This window comes from Alligator sinensis, unplaced genomic scaffold (assembly GCF_000455745.1).
Source record: "Alligator sinensis unplaced genomic scaffold, ASM45574v1 scaffold400_1, whole genome shotgun sequence".
NCBI classification, from domain to species: Eukaryota; Metazoa; Chordata; order Crocodylia; family Alligatoridae; genus Alligator; species Alligator sinensis.
Window position 1 is genome coordinate 3,064,923 of NW_005841897.1, and position 13,226 is coordinate 3,078,148.

A 13,226-nucleotide genomic window follows, 5' to 3' on the forward strand; every position below is an offset into this window, starting at 1 on the left:
TTTCCATGTCTCTTATTTGCCTCCTCTTCTCTCCATTCATCATGAGCAGGAACTGCGCGGCTTCCTTCAGAAGCAGAGCCGGGTCTTCAGCACCTGGTTCTAACTCTAGTGAAACCATCAGGTGGATTCCAAGCTGTTAACCAGTCATTGTTCTCTGCTGAAAAGTTAATACATGGGGAGAGAAGCATGCAGAGGGCAACCAGAAAAAAGAACAATGAAAGAGGAAAGTGAACGGCAGCTGCATGAAACAGATACCATTAATCCATTCTTTTAAAACTAAAGAGCTCACTTGCACTGATCTCCAATCAGCCAGATGAGACTTAAGAGCCTGTGCCTAGCAGTGAAGCAGACAGCCCTGGAATTACTGCTGAATAATTGCTTGGTACTTAAAGTCCAGGTCTAGAAGATCTCAAAGTAATAACTCATTGGAAAGATATTGAGCTCTCATCACAAAGAAGAAATATAGTCTCTAAACAGGCAGCTAATGGCATGCCATTTATCTGATGGCAAATCAGCCAGGTTCATTACTCTCCACGGCACAGCCAAGGAAGAGAAATACAAAATTAGCTAAACTGAAAGACAGAAGGGGAGGAGGAAAGGACAGGTTCCTGGGGCTGGAACCTGAAAGCTGTGTTGAGGCAAAACTCCCAGGGTGGAGTCCTGTGCTGCCTAGAAGTCTCAGCTGGCCGACTATCCACACACTGGCATTTACTCAGCTCTTTTGTGGCAAAATTCCCATTGACTTCAGTGCACATTTTGCCCAATTAGAGCAAAAGCAGGATTTCAGGATTTGATTCCATGGGCTTGAAAATAATATCCTATAGAAGTGTTCCCTATAGGGTCTTTCTATTCCAGAATATCCCAAGGAGCTTTCCCAACTGAGTCAGATTTTGGTAGCACCCCAAGCACTGGCAAATGGGGCCCCCATTACAGCTAGGGACAGAAGTTGCATATAAACCAGTTTAAGTAATCAGTACAGTACTCTCTATATCCGATGCAGAGCACATGGCTATATGTGGTGCATACCTTGGTAGCTCACAACATGCTGTGTACACTCCCCTCTGTGCCTAACCCACAGGCTAGGGACAGAAGTTACACATAAACCAGCTTAAGTGATCAGAAACTGATTTAAATCATGTAACAGGACACAAGTTCAGTGCACATAAACTAGTTTTAGCCATTTTGAAACTGGTTTAAGATAAACCTGGTTTAATGTAGTATCAGTCTTAACTGATTTGGGTCAAACAAGTTAATGAACCTTCTGTTCCAGACCCCTTCCTGGTTCAAGTTGAATCACAGTCCCCCAGCATACTTTCCAGTCCTGGGCTGTGCTGTGCTGTCTGCTTCAGCAGGGAAGGGTTGGGGGGGGAGGGGAGGCAGAGACTGCCCCCCTCACCCCCAGGCAAGCCTGGTCTGGGGCCAGAAAGGGGGGTTAAACTTCCCTTCCCCCAAGTACAGAGCTGCTCTGGCCTGCTAAAAAATTACTGCTGCCTGCAACTGTGGACTACAAATCCCAGAGGCATCTGGAAATAGGAAGAGGAAATTATGAGCAACTCTGCAGAGTCCTGCTGTTGTGATTGTGGACTGCAAATCCCAGAGACCACAGGGGCAGCAGGAAGAGGAAGCGAACACAGAGCCTATGCTGGCTATGTGCCAGAGAGCCATGCTCTAGTGCCCCCCGGCTTCTGACCTGACCCATTGCAGATATGTGGCTGCATTTCCTAAATCAAAAGTGAATGTCTGTCCAGTTGTTTCTCAGTTTAATCTCTGCAGCTTAGACTAACCTGCAAGGACTGAATCAATTCAGCCTCGGGCTTTTTGACTGTCTTTATTTAGCCTACATGTTCACCATGAGATCTCATATAGATCTCAGTCTTAGAATTTGAAGAAAACAAAAATGTTTTCATCAGGTTTTTTTTCTTTGACAGTTTTCAGGTTTTCATTAAAAACCAAAAACAACCAAGGAATATGTTCTTTTACTTGTTCCATTTAATCAAAAGCTAGTTCCATTTAATCAAAAAGAATTTGACCAGATCTTCCCAAGACACTGGTGTTTGCCTCTGGTTTTTTAAAGAAGCATTATGGGACACTTACCATAATTTTATTGCAAAAGCCACAAGAAATGTACTAGAAGCGGCATTGCTTTGGTATCTCACCTGAAAGTGGCTTTACCAGTCTGTTCTGCTAGAAATGCACAGAAGGTCAGTGCATGGGAGTCTGTGCCTTGAAGTGGGGTCAAATGGAGTTTGTTTCTCAGTTAGGGACTGAGGGAAAATTGAGGCCAGGAATGGGCCCCACAAGTGCTTGCAATAGCTCTACTGGGGCCCGTATGCAGTGGCCTCATAGCTGGGGACCTCCATGACAACAAAGCAACAGACAGGGTGCTAAAAAGAACAAATCTGCAACACAGATTGGACCAGGACTTCAAGAACTAGGAAAAGTAAGTATTTTTCTCCCTACTTTTCAACCAACCTCATTCCTGACTGTCACCAGAATTGCATTTCTAGGAGTGAGCAAAGATTTCTTATCCTTCCACCTCAATGTGAGTGTCTCGTTCCAAAGAGCAGCAAGAGACAAAAGTTTTGAATTGCTTTCAAGGAGAGCTGTCTCTTCAGCTGGTTTTGTCCTGTATGCTTTTTAGAGAGAATGGCTGGATGCATGGCTAAAGTCCGTATCTAAAGAATAAACTTAATTTTAAGAAGTGATTAGTGAATTTGGGTTTCTCCATCTATATGTGCCAACCCAGGACACCTTAAAGGGGCCTGATTTCTGGGAAATGCTGAGCATCTGCTAGCTGAAAATTAGGATTGTTTAAGGGGTCTCAAAAAATGAAGCCTTCAGAATGACTGTTAACGTGTGAAAAGTTATCCCTTGGAAGCTGGAGTGCGTGCTCATTTGTCTAGAAGGAGCGTATAGAAATGTAATTAAACCAAAATTAGTTACTGCATCACTGATAGAGTTGGCACCAGCTGCTATGGCAACCAAGGAAACTGCTCTCTCTCTCTAAATTGTATAGGAACAATAACAGGTTTTTTCTGCTACAATAATATAACATAATGCAATAAAATGACCACCATCTTTCTGCTTTTCACCCTTCAGTGCTCAAAATGAATATAAATAGCACTCATTTCCTACCAATTTTTTGTTGTTGTTTGTTTTAATTTCTGCCTCTGGCAGAAACTTGGAAAAATGGCTGCGGCTAAAAACATTTTTAAAAAGCACATGGTTTTTTAACCATGGGTTTGGTGTCTTCTGGGTGCCCAACTTAAAACACTTTAAAGAAGCCACTCTTTCAAAGAGCGGATGTGCAGCCCTTTTTGGAAACAAGGCCCCTTGTACAGCCCCTGAGGTGACATCTCAATGTTACTAGTTGCTTTAGAAAATGAACTTTTGCACCATCTTTCATTTAGATGCTCTGAGAACTGCCCCCGTGGGTTACGTTCAACCCTTATGAATTATGCATCCCCAGCACAAAGATCTCCTGAGAGTTTATGAGTGGTTTTAGGTTACACACACATATACAGACACAAATTTAGCTGCTAATTATAGTTCATATTTCTTTACAAAGCAGAGTAAGTGCTTTCACATAAAGAGGCTACTTGATCAATTAATAATCCTTCATTTTGGAATTAACTATGAGCAGAGGGAAGCCTATGTATCATTCTTAGTGCTTAATGTATCTTTTTCTGGGAATAACAGAGTGATAACACAGATCTGATTCAGTTTAATCAAATTTCTCATGCTGTTTGCTGACTGCAAAAAGGAAATCATGAAAACTTTGAAAAATCTTTTCTTGTGGGGGACCCTGTGCTTCACAGAGCACTGTTAATTTTAAGAGCAAAAATAGGCTTCTCTCTCAATAAGTTTCCTAAATAACAAGGGTGATTCTTACCTTTTGCTCCTTTTATTAAGGGCATATCACATTCCAGACCAAAAGAGAGGTGTTCGTTTTGCAACTGTTGGAAATGTTTGTCATTTTAACCTACTGCAGGGCCAAACTGTCTCATAGAGAGGTTATTCCTGCATTGGGAATTCAGAGCTACGGGCCAGATTCTCAGCTGGTGTAACTCAGCATAGTCCCACTGAAATTAAAGCTGCAGTGTAAGAGGTGAAGAGACCAAAGACTGCACACAATAGAGCCACTGCAAAACTGTAGTAGAAATGTTTGATTTCTTTCTCGTTGGCTCCCAGCATCGTGTCCACATGCCAACTTTTGTTTCTTCAAGTGTCTCATCCTGTGCTCTGCACGGTTCTTAAAGCTTCCTCCTCTCCCTTCCCTCTGCTTTTAACTTTGCTGCTTCATATGGTTAGAAATGTTTCACTCTTCCTTCTTCAAATCCCTCTTTCAAACTTGCTTTGTTGACTGCCCCCTCTCCCCAGCCATGGCTCCCCCCTTGACATGCCACATCCTTCCCTGTTTGGAGACAGGGCCTGTAAAGTACCTCTAGTCCTTGCCACGTGACAGGCAACATGTGAATTTTGTAGGGCAGGAAATGGTCACAAGCAGTGTGTGACCAACAGTATCACCACGTGTTTTCTTCTTCCTCTTGTCCCTCTTATGCTGAAGAAAAATAACAGGTAGGAGGTATGTGAAGGAAAGATCCCCTTCTCATTGTGTACAGAATAATTGATAAATCCTTCCAGCTAAAAAAGCCTTGAAAATCTTCCCTTTTCCATAGAAAGAGCTTGGATTCTTTGGTATACAAAACATAGCCAGCCATGTTTAATACAGCATGTTTCTGACCCAGAGTGAAAGCTCCCTAAGCCAACAGGAGCCAGGCATGAGGGGTGGGGGGGGAGAGGAGGCCATTCCATGTGCGGTATAAGCTTCACAGAGGTGGGATTTGATATGAGCAGTACTGGTGATACGATAGACAGGAAGCAAAGCGAGACTGACAGGGTGCATCTGATTTGCCCATGTGCTGAGTCACTTGGGTCCCTGCCTTGGCTGCCACCTAGTCCATGTGGTGGGACAGTAGAAGGCACTACAACACAAAGCCACCTACCTCACTGTGCTGAGCCCAAAACCATGCATCAGGAGTCTCCCCTGGGGTGCCTACATCTGGCCGTCCCCCTTCTTGGAGCCCACCCAGAAGCCTGGGGTAACGCTGCCACCACCTGGGCACTGGTCTCTCTTAGGGCTCTGTGCACCCTGCAAGCCTTGGGGGTGTTTTGCCCACTGGTAATAATTCTGGGTGCTTTTTATAGCTTGAAGCCTCCCAGGGTACTCTCAGGTGAGTCTGAGGTGGTTAATAAACAGCCAAACTCTTCTGAGAGCAAAACGCACTCTCTGACCCCTCTCCCTCAGGAACTCACAGCCAGGCACGCTGAGCCAGATCGCTCTTTATTGACCAAGGGGAGAGAGTGAGGATGGGGCTAAAACAAAGGAAGTTAAGAGCAAAACAAAATAAAATGAGTCCCATCCAATATTGAGTTCAGTGACCCTTTTAACACGCGTCTAAATTTCTTAAGTCTAATGTACTAGCCAATTCTCTGGCATACTCACTGGCTGATCCAGAGAGAGAGACACCCTTAAATAACTTTTCTGGCCTCATCACTTGGTTCTAACCAGAAATAAGCATTATTTGAACCCTGCTGATGCAGACCAATCATTTCAAAAGTGGTCAGCAACTCCTGGTGGAGGGGTCAGAGTCACCAAACTGGTTCTACAAGGTTCCTCGGGGTGGAGGGAACAACAACGGGACTGAAGACAATAAGGGAGGATAGGAAGTGGTCCTCTCCAGTCCCAGAGGAAGCAAAATATACAGCACAAAGAAGATACACAGCAAAATAAAACGAAAACACACTTGACCACACACAACCCCAAGTGTGTGCGAGTGTTATATTCTCCCCTTAGCCCAGAGTATCCCAGTCCAGCGACAGACAGGGGGATTTCTTCACAGTCCAGCCTCCTTTACTTCAAGGGCTCCAGGAGCCTACAGTGCACTTACTGCATGCTGCAGACAGCAGCACCCAAGCAGCAAGTGTGCAGGGGGTGAATTTGGCCCTGTGTACTATATGTTATTAGTTAATATCTTCCATTTCCAACTATTCTAGTGGTGGAGGTGACAAAGGTAGGGGTATCTGTACCGGCTCATGTGGTGGGTTAAATGGCAACAGGTTCAATACTCATGCTTTTGGTGGACTCATTTTACCTAACTAATTCTCTGCCAATACAGGAGCCAAAGGCACTGGCCAGACCCTTGTCTTTCCTGCCTCTTTCCTGCAGCACATTATAGATCCTGTTGTGATTGCAGTCCCTAGGAGGGGCTGGAGTGAATGTCATACAGGTTATAAACTAGGAGCTATAAAATTAAATTAGTAAGTGGTAAGTTTAAAATTAACAAAAGAAAGTTCTTTTTCACACAACATGTCATTAAAGTGTGAAACTCATTGCCACCAGATGTTGTGGAAGCTGACAGTTTAGTCAGATTCAAAAAAGGATTGCACAAATTCTTGGAGAAAAGGTGCATCAGTAGTTATTGAGCATGGGAGTTAGGGGAACAGGCTCAGAATCAGAACTTCCTAGACCTTAAGAGCTGGAGGCTGCAAGTGGGAGAGGAACAGTGGAAAAAACCCTAGTCATTAGGCCTGTGTGAAGTGGCTAGTATTTGCACTGGATTTGGACGTGGCCGATTCACGGGACAGTGATTCCATTCGGTGATTTGAATCACTGTCCTGAATTGATTTGGGCAAATCTGATTCGGAGATTCAGCTGCTGCCGAATCTCCAAATCGGCCAGGCTCGCCGCCTCACCCGCCCACCCCAGCTCTCAGCACTTTTTTTTAAACAAGTCCTGACTCAGTGGGTGCTGCCGGGCGGGGGGGGGGGGGTGATCCCCGCTGCCCCCCACTGCCCCATGCTGTATGGGGGGCTCTGCATGAGAGCTGACCCTCCCCCTTGCTCCTCCAGCCCCACCACGAGTGCCCCGCATGGGCCAGCTCCAACCTTTCAAGAAAAAAAACCCCGAGAAAACCCCCGCACTCACCGTTCCTGCTGGCAAGGGGGGTAAGCCCCAGTGCCACCTGCTGCCCCACACCACATGGGGGGCTCTTCCACAGCCTCCTGAAGCCGGTGAGTCCTGGGGTTTTTCTCCATTTTTTTTTCTTAAAGGGCCAGAGCTGGCCTGGGTGAGGCACCCGTGGTGGGGCTGGGGGAGTGAGGAGAGGGTCAGGGGCTCATGCAGAGCCCCCCCCATGCAGTGTGAGGCAGTGGGGGGCAGCAGGGATCACCCCCCGGGGGCTGGGGGAGCGGGGGGAGGTCAGGGCGTCCGGCAGGGGTTCCTCCATGGTCCCCTCCCCGCTACCCCAGCGCTCCCTCCTCCACCCCTAGTACTTACCAGCTCCAAGTCCAGCTACAGCTCCTGCTGCAGCCACCAGGGACTGCCCAAATCATCAAAGCTCTCCAAATATTTTCCGAAGATTCGGAGACCTTTGAATTGATTCGGACCTTTTAATTGGTCCCCTGATTCGATTCGGATTCAGAGATTCGGCCATCAAATCGGGCCAAATTTCCTCCAAATCGAATCACCACTTGAAGCCTCACACAGCCCCACTAGTCATGTCCTGTTCACTCTCCCTTTCAGCCACTGCGTGTGTCAGGATACTAGGCAAGATGGACCTAAGGCAGTTCTTATGTTGCTCATGTTCTCGTGGACCCTTTGGACGACCTTTATTGCATGGCTGGTTGTGATCACAAGGGACTGGACACACTGACCCATGAGGTTTGTTCCAGTCTTATGTCACATATAGGCCAGATTCCACATCCAGAAGAGAAAAATAGAACTCTCTTCCCTGTGCAAGATGGGGACAAAGTAAACTTTGATTAATAAAAACCTGTGCTCTATATAGTTATTTAGTCTATACTGTCTATGCTGCCTTCTCACTGACTTGACACTAATGCAGCTTATGACCTTTCAGGACAGGGGTATCAGCAGTGTCTTTTCCCCTCTCCCCAGAGCACCAGGGGGATTGGAAGCTGCATGAAGGAAGGGGCAGCGACTAAGCAGGCTTGAGACAGAGAGTGAATAGCTCTGAGATATGGATGGGAGATGAACACATCATCTCCCTTCTGGATTTCCCAGGAAAGACATACAGCTTGGGCCTGGGAAGAAGCACAGGCTCAAGAGACCCAGCTGTATCAGGGAGCTCACTTTACAGAGGAGGCAGGAGCTCCTGGTCTGATCTCATCATGGAAAACATAGAACTGGATGAAGACATCTGCTCCCCACAGCTGGTGCAGAGGTATGGGGCCCTGCAGAACTGGCTCTGGTCTCCTGCACATCCCTAAAGATCCACTGGGTTTGTGGCAGAGGGCTTGCAGTCCAGGCGAAACCCTCACCCCATGCTACCAAAGTGATCGAACAGAAACTGAGAAGGATCTACATGAGGTACATCTCCGCAAGTCTCCTCCTCTGGGGTTGACCTCGGGGAGGGGACAAGCCAAGCAGCTCAGCATTAACACCTGGTAGAAGGTTATCTCTAATCATTTCCCAAGCTCAACTTCTGCCTGACTGCAGAGCAGGTTCTCTGAGGAAGAGAAAGCAGCAGCTAATACCTCCAGACCTTTATTATTTTGCTGGTTTTTTGTATGTTTTGGGAAATCACAGTAGAGCATAATTAAAACCAGTGGGTTTGACTGCAGAGCATCTTCTCATCTGATCACAGAATGGGCTCAGCAGAGCAAAGCAGGTCTAAATAGAATTAGCTGGGAATTGCCATCTGTTGATAACATCCTCCGATCAAGATGTTTGACATCCTGCCTGTACTGCAAGGAAAGGGCATCTTGCAGGTAGCTGGGCCTGGGAAGTATGTGAGCCAGTGGGTGGGACAACTTGGCATTTTTCTTTTTTAAAGGCCACTGTCCACATTTTTGCCCACCCCCAACATGGACATTCAGTATAAAAATATCATTGCTAAGGTGCCATCCCAGATGTTGGCCCTAAACTTTTGTGTCATTTCACTGTTAGCTATTACAGTATATAACTCTTGTGCATAATCTCCTTAGAAATGGTTGCATTTCGGCTGTGGTTGAAAGATCCTGATCTTCATAGAATCATAGAAAGTTAGGGACCTCAGGAGGTCACATCTAGTCCAGCCCCCTGATCAAAGCAGCACCATCACCAACTAGATCATCCCAGCCAAAGCTTTGTCTAGCTGGGTTTTGAAAACCTCCAAGGATGGAGCTTCCACCACCTTTCTGGATAACCTGTTCCAGGTTTTACTACCCTCCTAGTGAGAAAATTCTTCCTAATATCTAACCTAAATTTCCCTTGCTGACACTTGAGATTGTTGCTCCTTGCTCTGTCATCCACTGAGAACAGCCTAGCTCCATGAGGTGCAGTGTAATTAATTAGGCTGAGCAAATCAGCCCCTAATAAAAGCTTGTTTGGGCCATGCACTCTGACCCGAGGTGAGTACCATTCTCGTTGAGCCCATAGACACAACCACTAAACACAATTATTAATAGCAGTAAGGTCTGCAAAACACTTTGAGCTTTTCAGGTGCAGCGCTTCACTGTAATTAGGCCAGTGGTTCTCAACCTTTGTAGACTCAAGGCACTCATTAGATTGAAAACACCTCTTGGAAAATGCCAGCTCTTAGTTTCAGTTGCTTTTTGACTATAGAAAAATAATTGTCGTACCTGTAATGGGTCGAGCGGTATAACTTATTTTAAGATAGACACGCAGATCTTTGAAGGAAGCTTTTGTTTCTTTAAGAGAAAAGGAATAAACAGAGTATACTCACAAAATCCAATACAGCATGCTCAAGCCTTGTTACTTCTTATGCGCAGTTTCTAAAGACACCCTTAAAGATGATGCCTGGAGCAGAACAGCTAAGCCGTCGGTCATGCACTACCCACAAAGCTTCTAAATCATCTGTTCCCCCAGCAGTACACTTCTATGAGAACCCGAAGATCTCCACACCTTGCTTAAATTTCGGCTCAAATTTATTCGCATCTAAGCAGAATTTAGGATTTGGATTAACCTTTACTGTGATTGGCTAAATGCTAGAACATTTTGTGGTTAGTGTGGTTTGCAACTAACTTTATTTTATACCGCATTGTGGTGAGATACACTTTTCACCTCTTATCTTTTCAGGTTAGGCTCCTGGAGATAAGTTTGCAGATTGCAGCTTACCTCCCAGAGGCCTTGGCATCGCTGAGCTGCTCTTCATGGTTTGCCAGTACAGGTGTTTCATTGCTTTGACAATGTTGTGAAACCACGTTTCCCTGTTTTGGCAGCTCAGTAGCAACCGTGCAGTCTGAACACTTGGGTTTCTCTTTTGTCAACTTTGTACTTTGTTTCTGTACTGTCAGCAAAACTGTAGATATGGGTATCACAATAATTCTTTCGCAAAGAACTCAGAAAGAACACAACAGGTCAAAATGTTTGTGACACTCAGTGCTATTTGAAATCTATGGCTTTACCTTGTGAACTGTGCATGCACTTTGACCAGTGCTAACTTGCAGCACCCTTGAAAGGCTCTCAAGGCACTCCATGGTGCCATGGCTGAGATGGGAAAAACTGCAGCTGCATTTGGTTTGCTAGAACTATATTCGGATCTTATTCTTCAAAACAAGACATGGAGAGGATTGCACCCAGGTTCCTTGCATGTGAATGCCCTCAAATCTGTCATGGTTCGAGTCACTATAAAATCCAAACAGTGCAAGTGGTAATTCAGGTGCATGTAGCATCGTCCACAGCTGACTGCAGTGGGGTCTGCTCTTCCCTCTCCCAATGTCCAGCAAGTCCTCCTCAGCTTGTTCCTTTAGCATTTCCTCATCTTCTCAGGAAGTTTATGGGCTGACAAGAGGTAAGGCACTGCTGGATCTGGTACTGGCCAAAGGGGATGACCTAATCAGCAACCGAAGAATCAAAGGGAAGCTGGGTGACAGTGACCACGAGCTGATCACTTTTACTATACATCGCGAGGCTGGCAAATCAGCCAGCAATGCAGTAGTCCTCAACTTTAGGAAAACTGACTTTCATAAGCCTGGGGGGGCTTGTTCTTGAGGCCCTGAGAGGCCATGATCTCACAGAGAGAGGAGTTCATGATGAGTGGTTGCTCCTTAAGGAAGCAATCTGAGAAGCACAAGAGGAGTCCATCCCAACCCATAGGAAAGGTGGTAAAAGGGCTCAACAACCCCCTTGGCTCAACAGGGAACTCATGGACCTCCTACATCTAAAAAGAGAGGCTTATAAAGAACGGAAGACAGGAAACACCACTAAGGAGGAGTATTCTTCACTGGTCTGCACCTGCAGGGAGCAAACTAGGAAAGCCAAGGCTGCAGCTGAACTCCAACTGGTTACACGAATGAAGGAAAATAAAAAGTCCTTCTTCAGATATATAGGGAGTTGAAAGAAAAACAAGGGCAACACTGAAACCCTGCTAAACCAGCAGGGACAGCTGACTACCGACATTCAGGAAAAAGCCAATCTGCTTAATGATTACTTTGCTTTGGGTTTTCACCAGCCCAAAGGGACCACCCTGCCTAACATGATGTGGGATGACCAGGGTGAGGGTAAGTATATGCTCACCATTGGCGTAGATCTTGTGAGGGAGCATCTTGAGAGGCTGGATCCCCATAAATCAGCTCGTCTGGGTAGATAGCACCCAAGAGTGCTAAAGGAACTGACAGCCATCGTAACGCAGCTACTGGCAAGGATATTCGAGAACTCGTGGCACTAGGGCAAAGTACCTGAAGATTGGAAGAGGGCCAATGTGGTGCCCATCTTCAGGAAAGGGAGGAAAGAAGACCTGGGAAACTACAGGCAAATCAATTTGACCTCAATCCCTGGGAAGATTTTGTAAAAATATATCAAAGAAACCATTCTTGACAGGCTAACAGAAGGCAATATTCTAAGGGATAGCCAGCACGGGTTTGTTGCAGGTAGATCTTGCCTGACCAACCTCATTTCCTTCTATGACCAGGTGACATATCGCCTGGACAAAAGGGAATAGGTTGATATCATATATTTGGACTTTAAAAAAGCCTTTGACCTGGTGTCCCATGATGTCCTCATGGAAAAATTGGGCAACTGTGGCCTCAACTACTTCACACTTCGATGCCTGGGGAACTGGCTCCGAGGTTGGACTCAGAGAGTGGTAGCTGACAGAACCGAATCAACATGGCACTCGGTGGGGGACTAGTGGCGTCCCCCAAGGCTCCGTACTCAGACCTGTACTCTATAATGTCTTCATAAACGATCTGGACACTGGTGTCAGAAGCGGACTGGCTAAGTTCGCTGACGACACCAAACTTTTGGGAAGTGTCCACACTTGAGGATAGACTGGTGATCCAGGCCGACATTGATAAGCTTGCAAGGTGGGCAGATGAAAATCTGATGGCATTCAATACAGAGAAATGCAAGGTGCTCCACCTCAGGAAAAGAAACCCACATCACACTTGTAGGCTCAGCAGTGCTGCACTCACTAGCACCATGACCAAAAGCAACTTGGGGGTCAGGATTGACTGCAAGATGACCATGAGCCACCAATGCGATGCCACAGCTGGCAAAAACAAAACTCTGGTTAATGTCTACCAATGCATCTCGAACAAGACCCAGGATGTCATCCTCCCACTGTACTCGGCTTTGGTGAGGCCGCAGCTGGAGTACATCATCCAATTCTGGGCTCCACGATTTAGGAAGGACGTGGAGAAACTTGAAAGCATCCAGAGGAGAGCCACGCGCATGATCAGAGGGCAACAGAACAGGCCTTATGAAGAGAGGCTGTGAGCCATGGGACTCTTCAGCCTGGAGAAGCACAGGTTCAGGGGTGACTTGGTGGCAGCCTATAAGTACATAAGGGGTGTGCGTCAGGATCTGGGGGAACATCTGTTCACCAGAGCACCCCAGAGGATGACAAGGTCTAATGGCCACAAGCTACTACAAAATCATTTTAGGCTGGACATAAAGAAAAACTTCTCTACTGTCTAAGCCCCCAAGGCCTGGAACAGACTCCCCCAGAGGTGGTGCAAGCACCTACTCTGGACACTTTCAAGAAACATTTGGATGTTTATCTTGCTGGGATCCTTTGACCCCAGCTGACTTCCTGCCTCTGGGGCAGGGGGCTGGACTCGATGATCTTATGAGGTCCCTTCCAGCCCTAATATCTATCAAATCTCATGTTATAGCTGGAGCCTGGCTCAGGGGATAAATGTTTCAGCTTTGGAACAGTCCCAATTATTACAGTTTAATAAACTTATTCTCTGCTTTGGGGAAA

The 13,226-nt window shown here is 46.2% G+C and overlaps 1 long non-coding RNA gene across 1 annotated transcript in view; it reads right to left on the reverse strand.

Moving 5' to 3' along the window:
• LOC112549344 overlaps nt 1-11,675 on the reverse strand; it is a 51,953-nt gene extending 40,278 nt beyond the window's left edge. Inside the window, exon 1 of the long non-coding RNA XR_003092755.1 lies at nt 11,540-11,675. This is a non-coding gene — a long non-coding RNA (uncharacterized LOC112549344). The remainder of the gene's footprint in view (nt 1-11,539) is intronic.
• Between the last annotated feature and the right edge of the window lie 1,551 nt (nt 11,676-13,226).